Source organism: Rhinatrema bivittatum, chromosome 3, assembly GCF_901001135.1.
Source record: "Rhinatrema bivittatum chromosome 3, aRhiBiv1.1, whole genome shotgun sequence".
In the NCBI taxonomy this organism is placed as follows: Eukaryota; Metazoa; Chordata; class Amphibia; order Gymnophiona; family Rhinatrematidae; genus Rhinatrema; species Rhinatrema bivittatum.
The window spans coordinates 183,309,796-183,331,381 of NC_042617.1; the positions used below are offsets into that span (position 1 = coordinate 183,309,796).

At 42.5% G+C, this 21,586-nt stretch overlaps 1 protein-coding gene across 3 annotated transcripts in view; it reads left to right on the forward strand.

Moving 5' to 3' along the window:
* The window catches only part of RGS7 (regulator of G protein signaling 7), an 883,903-nt gene that overhangs the window by 545,889 nt on the left and 316,428 nt on the right, over positions 1 to 21,586 (forward strand). The window lies entirely within an intron of this gene.

Below are 21,586 nucleotides of genomic sequence, written 5' to 3' on the forward strand. Positions count from 1 at the left end.
AAATTACTGTATATAATTACTGTAAATATTGTGCTGTTCAATTTCTCCCCTTCCATCCCAAGTTTATTTTCCTTGTTTTTTGTAACTTTCCCTCTCCCTTTTTCTGATTCACTGTATTTAAAGTTCAAGGTTCTTATTGAAAATATTGTTTTTTACGTTACGTTATGCTTTACACTCCTTGTTATTTGTAAACCGGGTTGATGTGATGCCTATCATGAAACTCGGTATAACAAAAACAATAAATAAAATAAATAAATAAAATATATTGCATCACTATAACAAATAATGAATTTGAATTCAACCTTTTCAATAAAATCGTAGTTCATCATAGCTAAGATAAATGTTTAGGTAGGTTACATTTTGTTAGTGAAGGTTTATGGAACTACTAAGTAAAGTGTTGTATCATTAACATAAGGGGCTATGCACTAAAGCAGGGAGGACAATAATAAAAGTAAGTAAAAGGAGTAATCTTAGGAAATATTTCTTTACAGCCAGGGTATTAGATGCATGGAACAGCCTCTCAGTGGATGTAGTGGCAACAAAAACAGAGTTTGAATTCAGGAAAGTTTGAGATAAACAAAGGATCCCTTGAAGGAATGATGGAAATTATAAAGCTAAATTAGTTCAGTGGATGGGCAGACTAGATAGGCCATATGGTCTTTTTCTGCTGTCACGTTTCTAAGGGGCTGAGCACACTGTTTAACCCACAGTCAGACACGGGATAAATAGGCGCTAAACCACCCTCTAATGCAATAGGGGGATTAGCACCTATTTAACGCGCATCTGACGCGGAGTGAATGAGATAGCGCTTTCCTCTGGCTTCTCCATGCCTAGGACTTTGTACCAATTTGGTTTGTGCCATTTGCCCCTTATTTGGAGCCTTGGCAAGTTCTTACGTCTGTAGATGACTGCTTTATATTTCTCATGATGATTTAGGGCCCTACACTCAGCTTACAGATTGATGCCACCTTGTGGCTGTTGTTTACTTCCTGTCTCTGCTTTTACTTTAACCTTATATGTTGCTTGCTGGGTAATACCATACAACATGGCACCCATTCACTAGCAGCTTTGAATTGTCCTTATTTCCAGATATGAAACAGAAACTCCCTGTGGAGTTTTTCTTTGAAAATACGGGTGGCATGCACATTGTGGGGACTTTTGTATCAGCATACTTTATACCTGCAAAGGAGCAGGTTCAAAATACATGCTTGAAATTATGGGCAGTAATTTAAAAATGTCACTTTGCATACTGTCTCTTCCCTGACCTAAACCCACCCACGTTTTATGTGGGTATGGAGGAGAAGCAATTTTCAACCCATGTTATTATGTAGGTAAATATATGCTTACCCACATGAAAATTGCCCCTTAAAGTCTGATGAGATTAGTAGTTCATCTATGTCCCTCAAGCAAGCTGTAACCAGTAGTTTTATCCTACTGTCTGGGCTACTTTTTTTTTTAATTTTTTTAAGATTTTAGTCTTTTGGACGGTCATTTTATAACAATCTGGGTAAGTTATTTGGGAAATATATATATAAGTTATACCAATTTTCAGAATGAATATACACGCACACATTTGCTTTGATAATTATCCCAATTAAATTATCAGCATATGTTACATTTGCTAACTAGAGTTTGGAAATTTCCCATTCAAACTTATGTACATACCTTTTAAATTTGAAAAATGTGCATATAATTGTAAACTCTTCCCCAACCCTATCCCTGGGAATGCCTCCACACAATCAAGAAAAATGTACACACAGATATGATACATGTACATAAGTTTACCCACACATTAGGCAAGCAATTTTATAAAAATGCATTTGAAAATCATCTGCTTTGCAAACATTATTGTAGAAAACTTTAAATTATAATATTTAGCTTAAATGTGTTGTCTTCTGGAGCAATTAGACTGGTAAGTAAGCTCCAGCATCCCAGTTGCAAAGTTGTTGCCACATCTTTCCTATTTCCCCCATGCAAATTTGGTGTGTCCTGTGCACCTAAATGATGCCATTCACAATTACATGGTTTAAGTGACATGAAGATACTTCTGAGCCACATGAGGCAGAAAATGCCAAGGCACCATTTGCATCATTGCTGCTAGAATTCATGTTAATCCAGAATGCTCTGCTGTACTCTGGTTTATGGAGGTGTTAACTCATAGTCCCTGTTATGCACAAAATGGAGCCCAAGTTTTCCCTTGTGAAAGCCACTAAAGGCTGCTAAGCCTGTCTGTTTTTTGCTGCAGTCTTTTTGCCTGAAGCATGGGCACTCTACATTGATATGCTATTTCTGGTAGACCTTACTATTTTGTCACTTTATTCTCCACAGTCTCCAGTGTTTTTTTATGTCCACTCTCTGGACCTCTTGGTCAGTAAGTTTCTGCTCTGCTTCTTGTGTTCTTTCTGGAAATTGCAGAAACTGACCAGTGAGTGACTTTCCCATCCCCAATATCACCTTCCAGAATACTTCAGGTCTCTGCAGTTTGAAATCCTATTGGATCCATTGTTGTCCTACCACACTCTTGCTCTCTACCTAACTGCCCATCTTATCCTTAAGACTGGGTATCACCTTGGGGAGTTAGACCATTATCCTTGGATTCTGCTATCTCACCATCTAGGTCTGCCTTGTCAGCTTCACCAGAGTTGCTGAGGCACAGAGGTTTGCTGTTCATCCAGATCTGCCTGAGATTCCTTCTGCTCCAGGGTAAGTTAAATGGTTCAATCAGGATCATTGAGGGCTTAACTTCCCCCAGAACACTCCAGCGGTCCCACACCAGAGCCTGTGCCACTCTAAATGTAGGTATCTATCACTTACTATGCCAGAGAAGATCCAGACACTGCGGGGTAGCTCCTGGTTCATCTTTGCATTTATCCATGAAGAGCAAATAGGACACATAAAAACATGATGACAGATAAAGACCATAAGGCCTATCTAGTCTTCCCATCCACACTAACTATTTATCTTTACAGTCCCTACTGCCTGCACAGGGTAAGAGGCTTGCTCAAGCTCAACTTCCTCTAGCCAGCCATCTTGGCCTACTCTGTTGTAGTTTATTTTAATCTGAAAATGTAAAAAAAACTTAGAGATGAGCATGTTCCTGCTAATGTAATGCAAATTTGTGAGGATGGCCAAGCAAAGCTTCGGGGCTGGAGGAATAAATCATGCTAACTCCAGCCTTTTATAATGCAGTTCTCGCTTTTATTTATATAAACAACATCTTATCACTGGACTGCCTACCTTAGCAATATTCAGTTTACATACAGGGTTCTAGACCATCTTCCCTCTGGACAGTGTACCTTCAATCCCTGCTGGTTTGGTCAGAATAGTTTTACAGGAGCTGCCTCTCCTGGAGACATAGGGGCCTCCTGATCCTAGCTAGGCTCACAAATTTATCCTACCCCAGCTGGTCCCAATCTCAAGACTTTCCTGCCCAGCAGGGTCCCACCCACAGAGCTCTCTCCCTCTGTGGGATTTAAGGTGGACCAGGCATCAAGCCTGGTCCTGCACAGATTTAAAAGGGAAAACAGAGACACTCTGTCATACACCTATTGTTACAACATATTTAAAGGGGAAAATACGGGCACTCTGTCACACACCTATTGTGTATGTCCTCCCTAAACCACACACACACACCTATTGTGTATGTCCTCCCTAAACCATGAAGTCCGTGTACACCAAGTATTGATACGCATACAGTTTTGCATTGTTCAATTCTCAGTTGTATGTTCTTATGTCTCCTCCCCTCCCCAAGAAATATGTTTGAAATTCACATTATTCTTTGTAATCTTTCTTGTGCCTTTCCTAGGAAATGGTACAAATATCAAATGGAAATAAATAAAATAAACATTATTTGCTACACAGAAACTTTGTCTAGTGGAAAACAGAAAAAACTGAAGCAAGGGAGTTACAAGGATATCTCCCCTGCTTAATATTTTATTTTGTCTATATCTCCTGACCGAGGAAAATCTCATGATCTGTTCTTGTGGTTTATATGAGGAAAAAGTATCAACACTCTTCAAACAATGTATGAAGGAATTCAAATTATCTTATTTGGACAGGAAGAGAATTTGAGGTTTTCCTTGAATTGTTTTACCATATAGAGATAAGAAATTGAAGTATTATGAAGCAAAATTTAAAACAAAACATTTTCCTCAAAAAATTCATTAGAAAAAGATGTCAGTATCAATCTGGGAGACTGTGAAAGAATTAAGATTCAATCTGCTTTTCACAAAATCAGTCACATTAATTTAATCATTTTGAAGAGATATGCTATAATTACTCCTACTACTCATTTTTATTGCACTACACAGCACTGTACAAAAACACACTTGAGACAATCCCTGCTTAGTACAGCTTGCAATCTAATCATGCAAACATACAGGGCAAAAGAGATGTTGGGAATTTCATTTTGTATAGAGCTCTATAGATACAGCTACTTCATAGAAATGATTGCAGTACATCTTTGAATCAGCGAGAACATATTTCAACATATTAAATGCATGACACATTTCAACATCATGGCTCAAACCTATTTTACTCTGGGCAGATTTCCACATGTGTAGCATAATAATTCAAACCTCCATGCTCCCTTGTTTGTTTGTTTATTTATTTATTTTATATTTCACCCATTCCAAAAGATCACAGCGGATCACAATACATACATAAAATTCATAAAAACTTTTTAAAAGTACACAAATCAAAACCTGCTGATGACATCTACCCATCCACCCACCTGGATAAAGGGGCAGTCAGGAAATGGCCTTGTAATGTTCTGGAGAGAATGAGCCCTTGGCCTGTGCAGAACTGGCACTGCCTGATCCATGAGGGATAGAATGGGCTCTGCATGTAGCAGCAGATACACTCACAAATGAGGTCAATTAGGCCAAAGTCTTCACCTGTACCGGCCACCTCCCCTGCAGTTTGAGTCCTTGAGTTCTGGGGGCCATCAGAACTTGGAGGGACCCACTAGGATCCCCAAAAGTGATGTGTAATGAAACAGAGTCTAGGCAAATGTCAGGGCAGATGGCTGTTCAGCAGAAGTGAGATCCAGATGGCTGTCAAGCAGAGGCAAGGTCTAGAAAGGTGGCAGTCAAGTGAAAGTGAGGTCCAGGCAATCTCAAGGCAGGCAACAGTCAAGCAAGGCGAAGTCCAAAGGCAATCAAGGGCAGCAACAAGGAGGCATTCCAAGGAGGGACCTGAGGGGTGGATGGCAGGAATAGGAAGACCAGGCTGGGATCTGAAGGTCATCTGAAGGCAGGTTAGAAATACAAGGAACATGATAAGGTGGGCAGGAGACCCAGGAAACACAGCAAGGCAGACAGGAACACAGGAGCAACTAGAACCGATAAATAGTACAGGAGACCTTTTGCTAAGGCACTGGAGAGCTGCAGGGCTGGCACTTAAATATCAGGAACTGGTGACCTTATCCTTGTGTGCCTGTGAAGGTTTCCTGCCTTGGGCCCTTTAAGATGTTGAGGTCGGCTTGCATCTTAACGGAACACACAGCCATTGGGATCAGGGCTGCATGTGAAACTTCAGGGCCACATGGGCTAGATATCCAGCATCGAAGAAATAAGGAGGCACCGGCTGCAGCATGGCTACCGTAGCCAGTGGATTGTTACAGGCCCCAATTTAACTGCACATCATTACTTTATGAGAACTAAGCAGAACTTTTCTTGCCCTCATTGACTTATCTTTGGCCAGGTGCCTCAGACTGTGATTGCTTGTTTTCAGCCATGGAGTGAGGTCATGTCCCCTTGCTGATGTAACTTACCTACCCGGATAAAGGGGCTCGGCCCTTCAGTAGTCCGAAGTCAAAGGGTCATGCTTAACAGCCAAGTCCCTTAGTGTCTGTGATCTTTGGGTGACCATGGGAGTCTGAGATATTTCTTTATTTCTTTCTTGGTCTATTTTATATTATATTGCATTTTCAATTTAAGTAGTTGACATAGAAGATTTTAACATGGAGATACATTGAATTTTCTTGGTGGCAAATGTATTTCCACTGTGTTGGGTCGCAGGCAGTATTTTCCCTTGGCCAGCTATCATCAGTTAACAGCTGAGAAAAGGTGTTGTGTTTTATTATACCCTATGAGGATACATTTCAAACAACTCTGCATGGCCCCATATACACACATAAATGGCTGCATGGAGATCTACTACAGCATTTTATAATCTGGGCTTTCTGGTCCACGCAGATTGTAAAATATGTATATGTCTATCCCCTAACATAGGTGCATATGTTTGTTTACACATGAATATCAGCAATGCATCGAAAGCATGTACTTTTTATATCTATTTTATAAACATATGTGAATATATTTTAAACAAAAAAAAAAGATAACTTGTTAGCATAAAACAGGTATATTTTAAAACATGTTCATGTAATTGAAATCACCAATTTGTCAATACCTCCACCAGTTCACCCAGTCCTTCTGCAGGTCATCAAGACCCTCCTAGTTCTTCATTCTGAACAGTTCACCCAGACCTCCCATCCAACAATAGCTGATTACAGATGAATTTGATATCAATTACACTACATAATTAGCAGATGTAAAATTGTGTGAATAAGTTGGCTAAGGTATTCATGTAAATCTCTTGTAAAATAGCAATTTACACATATTCTTTTTCATCTTCCCCCAGAATGCGTCTAGACCACAAGCTACTTACATGTTTTTATGCTAATTTTACATACGTAACTCCTTTGAATATTTACCTTTATATGTATTTCTCTGGGTATGTCTGGTCCTCAGCCTGTGCAATTTTTACCATATATTGTCAGTGTTAAGGTTGAGTATCTAAATGCAAGATCAATTACAAATAAGAGTCTCAAGATATTAGATCTGAATTTTTTCAAGGTGAGCCTGCTGTAATCTCCAAATTGAGTCTTTCCTCACCTAACCCTTCTATTTCCCTGGAGACAATCTGGTCAGTTCTTTCTTCCATGCAACAGTCTCTAATTTCTCTTATTGCCACCATGACGTTTGTTTTCCTAAATTGCAAATCCAGGAGACTCTCACCTCTGTTCATGGGGAAAAAATTGGAGCATTGGAATCTAATTGAAGAAAATTTTGTTGATTCAGAATAATCTGATATAACATAGGTCGGAGTCTCTAGAGAACTCTGCAAAATCTTCTAACCTCAAAATTCTTAATTTACCTGTGGTCTCAATGATTTCTCCTTTGGAACTTTTAAAGACCTATATGAAGGAAGTTCTTGGGCTTTCTCAATCTTCCTTTCCGTTGATTTATAAGGTCTAGTACCTATTTTGGGCTAATGGGCCTGAAGAAGCAGGTGCTATTCAAGCTGTTGAATTCTGGAGAGGAATTTCTGGATATTTCTGCTATTTTGGAGACTACCATATTAGAGGTGTCACATAGATCTACTTTAATTGTGACTTTTTCTTCTAGCTTTGTTCGTGACTTGATTCTTCGTCTGTAATTCTAAGCAATTAATATTTCTTTCACGGGTGAAGTCTAAATTTCCTGATTTCTCTAGGGCTACTCAGGCTCGAAGGAAAGCCTTCCTAGATATGTGCCAAAAGGTTGTTGATCTGGGGTCTCATTTTTTCTTCTGATTTCCTTGTAGATGTATTGTTGTTTTCTTCTGAGAAATGAATTTCCTTGAACCTTTTCAACTTAGATCATTTATTTATGCTCATGTTCTTGATAATGGTTACCATAGTATTTTTTTCTTCTTTCTTTTGGAGATTAGATAGTTGAGGTTAGGTTCTCGCCTATTCTTGTGTTATGTATGAAACTTACAGCATCCTCACTGTAAGATCTTTTTATTTCCTCTTTTTGAAGATTTTTTCTTCTTTCTTGTTCATTTCTCCCTTTCTGGGCCCTTCTGACTTTATGATGGTCTGTTAGCATTAGTTTGTAATTATTGCCTTTTTGCATAATTATCCTTTCTGTTAATTGCCACATTCAAATGCTATTTCTGTTGCAAGTTCACTTGTGAATAATTTGTAAACTGATAAAAAGGAAAAAAGATATTAGATATAATCATAGAACATGAGTTAGATGTTCACTACATTGTCAAATCATGGAACAGCAATGATGATGTAATGATTCTTTTTTTTTTTTTAATTTATAGTTTATTGAATTTTTCACATTTATTACAATCATGAAAAAGCATAACTCTCATAACCAAATATCCTTTAAAAAATAAAACAGCAAATAACAAATATATATTTCCTATATTTTGCATAACCATAATTGGGGGAGACATTAAGTAAAATTAAGAATAATAAACAAAAAAATGTTTATATATACTCGTAATAAACTCATAGGGAGGGTATTGGAGTGTTTAATTTATTGGCCATCTGTCTCCAAAATCTCTGCTTGACTCTTATTAATTAGAAAGGTTTCCAAGTGTGTCGGATCACCAAATCCAAACTTCTTCCCTTGGTAATTAATAAAACATGTACAGGGAAATTTTAAGAAAAACGTGGCTCCTAGCGCCACCACTCTAGGCTTCAAGGAAAGAAAATATTTCCTTCTAGCCTGGGTGGCACGGGCCACGTCCGGGAATATTTGGATTTTCTGTCCGCAAAAGGAAATATTTCTTTTTAGAAAATACTTTTTGAATAAAATATCCTTATCTAACTCTGCAATAAAGGAAACAAATAAAGTTGCCCTGTTTTCAATTATGTCCAATGATTCTTCCAGAAATGTTGAAACTCCCAAGGTTGCATCCCTACTCTGTAAAGAGTTAGGTGCAACCTTTTTTGTAAAGTAATAAATTATAGATAATCTAGGGATGTCTTTCTCCTCATAATTTAATATCTCTTTTAAGAATTGTTTAAACATCTCTATAAGAGATAGTAACAGTGTTACAGGGAAATTAAGTATTCTCAGGTTTTTAATTCTTAATAAATTTTCAGTAGCCTCAATTTCTCTATGCATGGATAAACTATCCCTCATAAAGACTTCTTCTGAATTCGACAATAATTGCATCTTAGTATTCATACTACTTATATTCTTTTCACAATCCTCTATCTTTTTCTTTTGTTCTAATAAAGCAATTCTATTACCATTTATAACAGATGATAAGGTATTATTCATCGTAGTTATATTATTGTCAAGCTTTGATATCATACGCCATAAATCTACTAAAGTAATATTATCTGGAAGTATTCCAGTATTACTTTCTTTAGAAATTAAAGGTAGGGCTAATATTGGATTTCCTATAGGCAATACATTTACCTCTCCGGGTATTTCGGCCGATTGAAGGCCTATAACCCTTTGATCAAGTTCTACCTCATTTTTAGCCATCACAGCAGATGGGGAGCTAGATGGCTGAGGTGGAGACGTTGGTCCATCGCCTGGACTTAAGGAGGCTTGAGAACTGCCTCCAAGGCTGTCCATTTCTGGCGCTTCCATCTGTCTAATAACATGATGGTCCATCGGGCCCCTTCTTTGTTGACTCAAAACAGGTGAGGAGGTGAAAACCTTCGCCTTCCTTTTCCTCCCCATTAAGGAATGGTAGGGAAGTTAGGGTTCTGTCCAGACTCCAGACTTCTCCGGACAAAGCCCGACTAAGCCGCGCGCGCGGCTTAGGCAACGCGCCAGCGGCTGCGGTGCGCTGCCACGATGCCGAAGTTAAAGGGGCTAACCCCGCCTCCTTCGCGTCATCCAGCAGCGCCGATCTCACTCGCACACACCTGCAAGATGGAAAGAGAACACAAGTCCCGTAGCAGGGTAAGTCTGGTTCCAGCTGGGCACCCCCTCCACGTCCTTCCCTCGCTCCCCAGACTAATGCCGCCGCGACGCCGAAGTTAAAGGGGCTAACCCCACCTCCTTCACGTCATCCAGCAGCGCCGATCTCACTCGCACACACCTGCAAGATGGAAAGAGAACACAAGTCCCGTAGCAGGGTAAGTCTGGTTCCAGCTGGGCACCCTCTCCACGTCCTTCCCTCGCTCCCCCGATGTAATGATTCTTAATGAGTTATGCCCTTCTTCTTATGCGTGCCGTCCATGGCAGACCTGCAGAGCAGCCCTCTCACCTTCTTACATGGATTCCAGTTCTTGGTTCCTCCTTGCTGGCGGTGGTGAGCCGCCAGCTCCGACCTCAGGCCATCTCTGGTGCCTCCGGCTCTGCCATGGTCCCCAGTGTTGCCAGTGAAGATGCCACTGCTCGTCGGGCCTCTCCGCATGGTCCAAAGAGAGATGCCACCACCTGCGCCATGCCCCTCCATAGGCATGCGTGCATGCGCATCGCTAATCCTTTTGAAGGGCCCACGGCGGGAACCTGGCTGCGGCTCCAGATGATGATGTCAGACTCTCCAGTGTATTTAAGCTCAGGCCTCGCTCCATATCTTTGCCTTTGCAACAGGTCTCCTCATACTCCAAGTACTTGCTGCTGATAGAGACTCCTCTCTATTCCTTGTTCCTGACCTTCATTGTTCACGGTACCTGTCTTCATCGTTCCTGCCCCGTCTATGTTTTGGCTTGACTCTATGGATATCGACTTCGCTTTGACTACGCTACAGCCTGTCTCCAGACCCAGACCTCCATTATGCCTGACCATGCTAAGCCAATCTCCAGCCCCAGACCTCCACTATGCCTGACTACGCCAGACTTCTTCGTGATCAGACCATCGCCTTGATTGACTATGCTATAGACTTCTCCGTGTTCAGAACTCTACATTGCTTGCCATGACCTACGCTTGCCGCCGGCCCTGATCCAAGCCTGTCATTGACGCCTCTTCTAGCCTATTTCCTGGACATGGCCTTACCAGGCTTTGGCCTCTCTTTGCTCGAGTGCCTCCAGCTACTCTCCATTCCATTGGCACCCGAGTTCCAGTACCGTACCCAGTCCAGGGTAGGACTACATCATCTATCGACTGCTGTCTCTGGGCTGAACCAACTTCTCTCGCAAACCAACCTCGAAGCCCACCTAAGTCCTGCCGGCCCCGGCACCCAAAGGCTCAACCTGCGGGGAATGAGGGCTTGTATCAGTGAAACTCCAGCAGCCTCTACCTTCAGCTCACTCCACCTGCCGATGGTGGAGACCCGTAGGTTCTCACCTACGGGTTGCATCAACCCCACCTCGGCCCAAGGGTCCACCCCCGACGCAACACTTCTGGATTTTTCCTATGCTCATTTTCTTAGATTTAAGAGGCATAGAAGGGTGTAGTGATAATTTTTAGAATTTTGCTTGCTCTTTCTCAATGTAGGGTATATATGGTAACTGAAATACTTGATCAGTGCACTGCAGTTTGATCAAAATGTAGCCATCGGATTGATTTCTATATAATCATGTAGCAAGCTATTATAAACCAGGTTTCTGCCCCATTAATGTATATGTTGGATCCTTACAATGTGGACTGAGCTGCATCTGGATCTGAGTGATGTGTTTTAGACCTGTCAAAAAGGGCATTTCAACCCCACAGAGATAGCAAGCCACAGCAGCCAAGCCGAAAGAATATAAAAACACATTAAAAAAACCCTATGTGTTTTCCTGTGAATGATGAATGTTCTGCAAGAACCAGCATCCAGCACTCATAGTATTAACAAGTTGGGAAAAGGGCTTTACTATTTAGCCTGTCCAGAGAACAGCATTATACAATCAGCAGATGAGGAAGCAAAAGGAATGCTGGGAGACCATTTAAGGAAGAAAGGGCACAATTAGGCTTGCCCTGTCTGTGGGGCAGGGGATGGCCAGTAGCCAGGAAGAGATGAGTGTATCTGGCAGCCCTGCAATCTGTTCTCTTGAAGACTAATTATCGAGAGGGAGAGGCAAACAGCTGTTCTTGCTTCATACCTGAGCTACATGTAAAATCCCAACAAGGGATAGAGGAACCAGGAGATAGACTTCCTTTCCTGAGATATCCAGGCCCAGGAGCACATGCCTGGATCACCCTCCTAAGAGACTGAGTTAAATAATCTAAACTTTGCTCAGAAAGTATCTTAGCAGAGGAGGGAGAAGGTTTATTTCCTTGCCTTTTGTTAAAAATTCAATATCTCATCTTAACTGCTTCAGCCTTTCAGTCAAAGTGAAGCATAAACCCTAGCTGGCAGCTACAGTCAAACAAGAAAAGGTTGGGAAAGAGAAGTTGATGGACTGCAGTCTTTCTATAAGAGATTGGAACCAGGCCAACTTTCTATTTAAGATCAAGTAAAGCATTTGGGGAAGCTCCCCAGGAGAGAGAAACCTTCCTCAAACTGCAGTGCCCATCTATTTGGTTTGTCATCTAGCCAGTTCCACCATCAAAGGGACTTTTTTATTTTCTTGATTGTTTTTTTTCTTCCACGCAATTTTGTGTTTGGGACAGGGTGCACCCTTTACAGACTAATGACATTACAATGGCTCAGTCCCCCCCCCCCCCTCCCCCTTTTTGAGTACTCTGTGGTAAAGACAATTTTTGAAAGCTGTGTACTTCACTGCTTTTTCTAACCTTTTTCTATTAGCATTCCTTAAGGTTTTTTCTATCCATAATAGTATGTTGGTGGCCCTGGCTAACAGACCATACCCAGTGTTATGTTTGCATTCCTTGATTTAAAATAGGAAAACTGCCAATTTATATTATACTTCACTACTGTACTTTTCCCATTTAATGTTCTGGTTGGATTTGTCTATTAGTTAAAGGATTAATTACTATTTTTTTCTGGTGTAATGATTTTATCTTGTCTGTGAGAGGTTGTTTGGGAAGGGCACAAAATTGTGATAGCAGAATCACAGGGATCCTGTCTCATCCCCCACTCAGGCTATGAACCTGAAGATAAATCATATTAGTAAATATAATTTTGCATGTGATACTCCACACTCCAGGCATAGTGGTAATTCATAGACCAGACCAAAGGGGGGGGGGGGGGGGGGGGGGGCACACTCACGACAGAAACATATCACACCCTATTTGAGGGATCTGTATTGGTTCCCAGTGCTTCATAGAGCATGGCTTAAACTTTTAGTATTTATTCAAAAAGCATTTTAAGGTACTGAACCATCTTATTTGTAAAACCATGTTCATTATTTTGTCCCCACTCATTATTTGTACTTATCAGAAAATCTGCTGCCTACTATTCCTACCTTCAAGAAGGCTAAACTCCAGGTTACACACAAGAGAGCTTTTTTAGTCTTTTGTCCTACTCTGTGAAATGAATTACCAATGGAATTAAAATGTGTCATAGATCTTAGCTTATTCAAAATGAGGATGAAAACTACCTAATTCTTCATGCCTTTCCAATGACCCCTTGAAGAGCAGATCTTCGGTAGGCTAACCTAGGAAGTTATAATATGTTTGTGCAGTTTCTGACTTAATACTGTTCTATTATTTAAAATGTAATATATGTCTTATTTTAATTTGTTTTAGCATTTGATGAATTAACTGATTGTTAATGTAACCACATGCTACCTGCCCAGAACAATACCTATTGAATGAAGCAGAATATAAAATTTGTAATAAATAACTAAATAAATACAATATATTGGAGTTGTAAAATCACTGTAGACAACTTAGTCATTTTATTTTGACACTGTACAATGGTACATCAATTCTGGACAGAGGGGATTAAATAAATAAAAAGAAACTTAAAAATGACAATTGTAAATAGTTCTGAAGGCTTATACTTCCATATGTATCTAAATTAAATCTAAACAGAATTTATTTTCTGTTGCCAGCATTGCACCTAAATGAAAAAACTCATTATCTCCAAAATTTTTGTCTGGCAGAAAGAGCTTCATATAGTTGATGTATTAGAAAAACAAAATTGTGTCATAAAAGAAAAGAAGATCTGTGCTGGAGAGGATGGGAATGAATTTCTTAAATTACTAACAAAAGGCTGGATTTTAAAAGGGCTGCGCTCATAAATTTCAGGTGTTGCGCATGGAAGATACTTCTGCTCCAGAGGAGCAGTAAGTATTGAAACAAAAAAAATAGGAATAGGGATAGTTTAGGGGTCGGGGAGGAGAGGGGGAAAGGGAAGAAGGGTAGGTAGGGGTATAGGAAAGTTCCCTCTGAGTCCGCTCCTTAATTGGAGTGGACTGGGAGGGAACTGGTCAAAGACCCGATCACGTCTCCATGCATACTTTAGAATATTCTCCTCTCCATGCGTGTGAGTTGTGGGCCGCGCATGCATGTTATAAAATGATCGTGTTCATGTGCGCACTGCAGGAACCACGCTCACATGAACGTGTGCACGCTTGTTTTAAACTCTACCTTTGCATGAATATTTAATACACAACTGTAGTGATGTCTATGAGTTCCATATTCAAATGCCATTAAGACAAATAGGGGCGGATTTTCAGCGCCCTACTCGCCTAAATCCGCCCAAAACCGGGCGGATTTAGGCAAGCAGGGCCCTGCGCGCCGGTAAGCCTATTTTACATAGGCCTACCGGCGCGCGCAGACCCCGGGACTCGCGTACGTCCCGGGGTTTTCGGAGGGGGGCGTGTCGGGGGCGTGTCGGGGGGCGGGCCCGGTCGACGCGGCGTTTCGGGGGCGTGTCGGCCGCGTTTTGGGGGCGGGTACGGGGCGTGGCTACGGCCCGGGGGCGTGGCCGCGCCCTCCGTACCTGCCCCCAGGTCGCGGCCCGGCGCGCAGCAGGCCCGCTGGCGCGCGGGGATTTACGTCTCCCTCCGGGAGGCGTAAATCCCCCGACAACGGTAAGGGGGGGGTGTAGACAGGGCCGGGTGGGTGGGTTAGGTAGGGGAAGGGAGGGTAAGGTGAGGGGAGGGCAAAGGAAAGTTCCCTCCGAGGCCGCTCCGATTTCGGAGCGGCCTTGGAGGGAACGGGGGGAGGCAGCGCGGCTCGGCGCGCGCAGGCTATACAAAATCGATAGCCTTGCGCGCGCCGATCCAGGATTTTAGTGGATACGCGCGGCTCCGCGCGTATCTACTAAAATCCAGCGTACTTTTGCTTGAGTCTGATGCGCAAGCAAAAGTAGGCTGTTCGCGCGCCTCTTAAATTTAAAAGAAGCGCGATCAGCCTACTTTTGCTTGCGCATCAGACTCAAGCAAAAGTACGCTGGATTTTAGTAGATACGCGCGGAGCCGCGCGTATCCACTAAAATCCTGGATCGGCGCGCGCAAGGCTATCGATTTTGTATAGCCTGCGCGCGCCGAGCCGCGCTGCCTCCCCCCGTTCCCTCCAAGGCCGCTCCGAAATCGGAGCGGCCTTGGAGGGAACTTTCCTTTGCCCTCCCCTCACCTTCCCCTCCCTTCCCCTACCTAACCCACCCGCCCGGCCCTGTCTACACCCCCCCCTTACCTTTGTCGGGGGATTTACGCCTCCCGGAGGGAGACGTAAATCCCCGCGCGCCAGCGGGCCTGCTGCGCGCCGGGCCGCGACCTGGGGGCGGGTACGAAGGGCGCGGCCACGCCCCCGGGCCGTAGCCACGCCCCGTACCCGCCCCCAAAACGCTGCCAACACGCCCCCGGAACGCCGTGACGACCGGGCCCGCCCCCCGACACGCCCCCCCTCCGAGAACCCCGGGACTTACGCGAGTCCCGGGGCTCTGCGCGCGCCGGGAGGCCTATGTAAAATAGGCTTCCCGGCGCGCAGGGCCCTGCTCGCCTAAATCCGCCCGGTTTTGGGCGGATTTAGGCGAGCAGGGCTCTGAAAATCTACCCCAATGTAATACTTATCTGTCTAATGGCTTACCCGGCTATATTCCCTGGAAAAATGACAAGTCATAACAAGACATTTTTTTCACTGATTTCTCTTGTTTTTCTTTTTGTTGTAATAAACATTGAAAAACTCCAAGGACAAATAAAATAAAAACTGAAAATGAATGTCTCTGTTGACAGGTCAATCATGATAACCCCTTGGCACTCCTTGTTTCTATCAGAGAGAAGGAGGAATTGAAGCCCTATGGCCTGTCCTAGCAGGGAGGTCTTTCTGTCTTCCTGCTACTTTTAAGGAGAGGATTCTTTTTAAATGCTTGTTTCATATTAGGTTAAATCTTGGGTGTTTTTTTATTGCTAGTTGTAACCTTTTCCATTGGAAAGAAATCAATAGAACTAGGGATCATGAAATGAAACTCTAGGGAAGACAACTCATAAGCAATGTCAGGAAATATGTCTTCACGGAGAGGATGGTGAATGCCTGTAATGCCCTTCCAGAAGAGGTGGTGAAGACAAAATCAGTGAAATAATTCAAAGGGGCAAGGGATAGACACTATGGATCTCTAAAGGCTAGTGGTTGGAAATAAAGAAAAGAGTGCATGAAGGTAACTTGCTGGTGTGACAGTTGCTAACTTTAACAAATAATCCTTGATACTGTTAATGCAACTCAATCATTGCTCTCTGCTTCAACAGCAGTGGGAAAAGGGAATTGGACAGCAACCAATGAGGTCCCCTTTTACGGTTTGGGGAACAAATAAACATGGGGGTAACTTGCTGATGCGGTGCTTACTACCCTTAATCACTTGACAGATATTAATGCCTGCCTGTGAATTCCACCACCTCTGTAACCAATCTTTGTATGTTTGTTTGTTGAGTCATAACTATGAATGTCACTTTGGAAACTGTTGTGATCTATACATGGAATGACAGTATATAAAATGTCTAAATAAATAAATAAATAAATAGGCCTAATACTTTTGATGCATCTCCAACATTGCTGTCTGCTTCCATGGCAACGGTTAAGGGAAATTGGATTCAAACAGCATCCAAGGGCCCTAACGTTTATGGTCTGGGAAAATGATAAGCATGGGGGTATTCTCAACAGTGCAGCATATACTGGCATAAGCTTGCTGGGCAGACTGGTGGATCATTTGGTCCATTTCTGCCATCATTTCTATGTTTCTATGTTACATGATGATTGTGTATCATCATGTACAATGAAATCTTCATTTTAAACCACTTTATTTGGAATGGCATTATACTAAGTCAAATAAACTGAACTAAAAAAGAAAGAGATCTAATAGGCACTGTTCTATCCTTTCATAAATGAGGAAGAGGGAGGACTGAAAGACTCACACTGTTTCTTTTCTACCAATATGGACAAGATGGGCTGGTGTAGACCTACAAGCTGCCTTACTTCTGTTAGTTTCAAGTAGAAAGGTTAGGGTGCCTGCAAGTTTCTTGATGTGATTAGCCTGCTGGTTCACCACTCTGCCAGATATTTTTTTTACCAACAAAGGGTTCAGTAGTCATTAACTCAGCTTCTCAGTGACCAGCTTGCTCATCTGTGGCCACTTGCCCAGCCTGCTGGCCTCCAAAATGTATTTATTTTAAATAATTTATATTCCACTCACATCTATAAAAAAAAAGTTTAGAGAAATTACAATATTTCACATACATAATTAATATCAAATAGGAAAATTGCAATATAAAATCAATAATGCCATAATATTGCCATTTCACATGCATATATAATGAAACAGTAAAAATAGATAAATTGAAAATCCAAAATATCAAATGCACAATTCTCGCAAGGAATAAAACAAAGGTAACAATATTAAGCAGAGACTGGGATGCCTGGTGGGCATGATAGGACTAGGCATCACATATTTAGATCTGAATAGGCTTCCTTAGTAAGAAATAGAAGGATGCTTGCAGGTCCCCTAGTTGGCCTGCCAGTCTTCAGCAGGAGAGTCAGAAGGCCTATGGGTCTTTTGTCTTGAGGTATGTAAAAAATGTTTGTAGGGAAATGAATTCTTATACAAAAATAATGCTTAATTCTACAATAATTTCTACTTTAATATTTTTTAACTTTCTTTATTCAAGATATAAAAAATACTATATCAGATTACAAACAAAAATGAACAATGTAGTATTGTTTTAAATTTTAAATGTAGTGCATTATACAATAATGTTAATTGCACATTTATCATTCTTGTTTAAGATACTATAAATGTGAGATAGAACTTTTGTACCTTTTGTTTTTTTGCATGCTAAACCTTTCTTGCATTCAATAAAAAGTATAGACACCCTTCAGTACATTGACATCATAGGTTTTAAAAGAGCAGTTTTATATAAGCAACCTATCCTATGAGTTATCATTGTAAACTCAGTCAGGCCTGCTGGTGACCCATGATTCCACAACCAAGGGCAAAATTTACCCAATCTGCAGAATTCTCTAGTTCCCGTGGAATCACCAAAAGAGGACCAAGAAGCCACGCCCCCAGGTGATTTCCCTGTCCCATGCTGAGCTGGTAAGAGGAGGAGGAGGAGGATTGTAGCAGAAGACAGGGATATATCTTTCTTTTCTGCTACCCAGGGCCTGATGGTTGCTTTTAACCATGCAACTTATATGGTGTCCTGTGCAGTTAAAAGCTTCAGTCGGGCCTTGGGTATCAGAAGATGAAGATGTGGCTTGATGTACTGCTGTTATCCTCCTCCTGCTGGGTGGTATTGTGTGAAATAGTGGCTAGGGATGGGGTTAGAGGCTTTGAAAACAAACGATGGGTATGGTATGAGTAGAGAAGCTAAGGGAGATGGTTGTTTGAATATGGAGAGAGGTGGTTATGTGATAAAAGAACTAGGGAGAGCATACCTGAAATTTACCACCTATAAAACACCCAAAAAAACAAAATAAATTATTCAGACACAAAGCCAGGTTGGAAAATGACTTTATTTTTATTACATAAAACAAATGTAATATGCAAAATAATTCACATTTATGTAAATTTGCTACAGAATTTGCTACTGCTTGCTGTAGAATCTACCCTAGAGCTGTTGCAAGAAACTGGGGGTTGTAACTATAATTATGAGCCTGAATTGCTAAGCTTTTTTCCCCCATAGACACAGAATGGTAAAAATGCTTTAATAAATCAGGCCCTATATGGGAATTCATACAGTAGTATGCATCTTAGATCTTTATAGTGCATATCATGATTGTAGATTGCAAATTTAAAGAGCACTATTTATAACTCCAAGAACTACATGTGTCTTGCAGTTGTTCCTTGGTAGCTGGATGGCTGTGCATATGGAGAGGGAGCTATGTGGGTTGGTGAGATATGTGTGGGTATATGGGGAGAGGGAAGGGAGTGTCCATGTATGGGTGTGTATAAGTATGTGGGGTGGAATCTGTTCATGTGTGTTTGTGGAGGGAGTGTTTGTGGGAGGGTGGGAGTATGTGTGGTGGGGTGACAGTATATATATATGTGGGGGTGGTCAAAGTATGTTTGGGAAGTGGGATAGGAATGCATGTGTGAGATGGTGCATATGTTTGAAAGGGGAGAAAGTATATATTTGTGTGGTGGGGACATTATAGGATAGCCATACTTCCTTGCACTTTCTCTATAATCTCTCCCACTACCTTGTATTCTCTCCCTCTTCCCACAACATGTTCTGTCTTATCCCTCCTATTAATGCTCATCCCCTACCCCTCTATCCCATTTCTTCTGACTCCCCCAAACCTCTCATGCTCCCTCTCCCACCCCATCCTTTCATTGTCCCTGTCTCTCTTCTAAACCAATTCTCTCTCCCTAGCCCATCACTTTCTCTTCCTTTCTCCCCCCACTATTTCTACCTCACTTGCTTTTCTTCCCTTCCCCCATATTTCCTCTGTTTCTTCATACTTTTTCTCTCTCTTACCTCCACATTGCCACTGGCACAGTAGGCAGCACAGACAGGCAGAGTAGAGACAACGGGGCAGATAGTGGCAGCTGTGGAAGGGCTGCACATTTCCTACAACTGCTCCTCTGGTAGGGATGTGCAGAAGGAAAAAAAATTGTTTCGATTCGTTTTTTGTTTCGCCGGGACCCAAATTCATTGCATTAGTTTCATGGGGGGGGGGGGGGGGGGGGGGGGGAAACCAATTCGTTGATTAGTTTTATTCGTTTGCCGTTTTCCCGTTAAAGTCAATGGGGGAAGTATTTGCAGCCTATTTTTGGCTGCAAAATTGGGGTTTTCTTATCACTTCTGATTAAACTTCTGGGGAGCAATCATCAGAATGAGAAAAGAGCTCCAAGGTACTTAGACTGTGGCAAAGTGGCACCAAAGTAGCATGATTAGCCTAAGGCACTGTAAAGGGGCAAAGAGGTATCAGAAGTGGCAAGAGTGCTTTAACAAAGGTGCAAAGCAGCAGCGAGAGTGTCAAAAACATACCACAGTTTCAAAAGAGAGCATCGATAACAGTTGCATGAACCCTCGAAAGCAGCACGACAGGCAAAGTGGCAAGATAAGTGACATCAACATCCTACAGCACAATGAAGGGGGAACATAGCAAGCAGAAAGAGTGTCAGAAAAAAACCACAAAACGCCGATAAAGGGACAAAGCAGCAGAAAGACTAGCACTAACACTGAGGAACCATGATAGTGGCAAGAACACCACAAGAAGTAGAGTGAGTCGTCTGGTGTATGGCAGCAAGGCAGAGTGGCAGAAAGTTGATAGGGGCAAGACAGGCTGGCAGAGCGGAGGTAGTCTGGTCCCTGTGGTTTTGATAGGGGCAAGACAGGCTGGCCCTGGGGAGAGTTCCCTTTCCTTTGTACAGGAAAGGGCTCCCTAGAATGGGTTTGCCCCTAGAGTGGGGTGTTTCCATTGGTTTCTAGTGAGCTCTCACTAGTCTTTTATAATCTGGTGGATGTAGCAGATATACAAACGAGAATTTTGAAGGCCAAGGCAGAGGAGGTTTCCATGTGGACAGCGGTTCAACATGGGTCAGCAGGTGTTAAGAGACAGGCTGGCTACACCCAGGGAGAGTTACCTTTCCTTTGCACAGGAAAGGGCTCCCTAGAATGGTTTGTTGGCCCCTGGAGTGGAGCACGAGTCTTCAAAGAGTGGCGAGTCGACGTGGAGGAGGTTTCCATGTGAACAGCTGTTCACCCAGGGAGAGTTCCCTTTTCTTTGCACAGGGAAGGGCTCCCTGCAATGGGTTGGCCCCTAGAGTGGAGCACGAGCCATCAAGTGTGGCGAGTCGACATGGAGGAGGTTTCCATGTGAACAGCGGCTCTGGTTCAACATGGGCCAACGGGTGCTAAGAGATAGGCTGGCTACACCCGGGGAGAGTTCCCTTTTCTTTGCGCAGGAAAGGGCTCCCTAGAATGGGTTGTCCCCTAGACTGTGGTGGTTCCGTTGATGTCTAGTGAATACCCAGAAGCTATTAACTGTACTTATGCACTTCAGCTGATGACAAAGGAACTTGAAGAGCTCTCAGAAATAAGAAAACTGCTACTCAAGTCCAAATGTACAATATCAACCTATGTTGACTTTGTACCCTACAGTGCCTCTGTAAACTATGGGAACACAGAGGATGAACTAGAGCATAAATACCACCAGTTTTCTATAGCACTAGAAACATTAATGTTGGCACCTAAGAAACATCTAGGTAAAATGGTTCGTATTATGAAGGTCATGAAAACTATTGAGCATATGAAATATCCAAGCTCCAAGCTGGACAGTCAGGCACAGCATTAGAGGTCAGACCGTTGTAAGGACGTAAGGCCTGGACGGGCAGGCACAGCATTAGAGGTCAGGCCATTGTAAGGACATAAGGCCCAGACAGACAGGCACACAGCGTTAGAGGTCAGGCCCTTGTAGGGATGTAAGGCCTAGACAGACAGGCACACAGCGTTAGAGGTCAAGCCCTTGTAGGGACGTAAGGCCTGGATGGACAGGCACAGTGTTTCAGGTCAGGCCCTTGTATGGACATACGACCTGGACGGACAGGCACAACATTTGAGGTCAAGCCC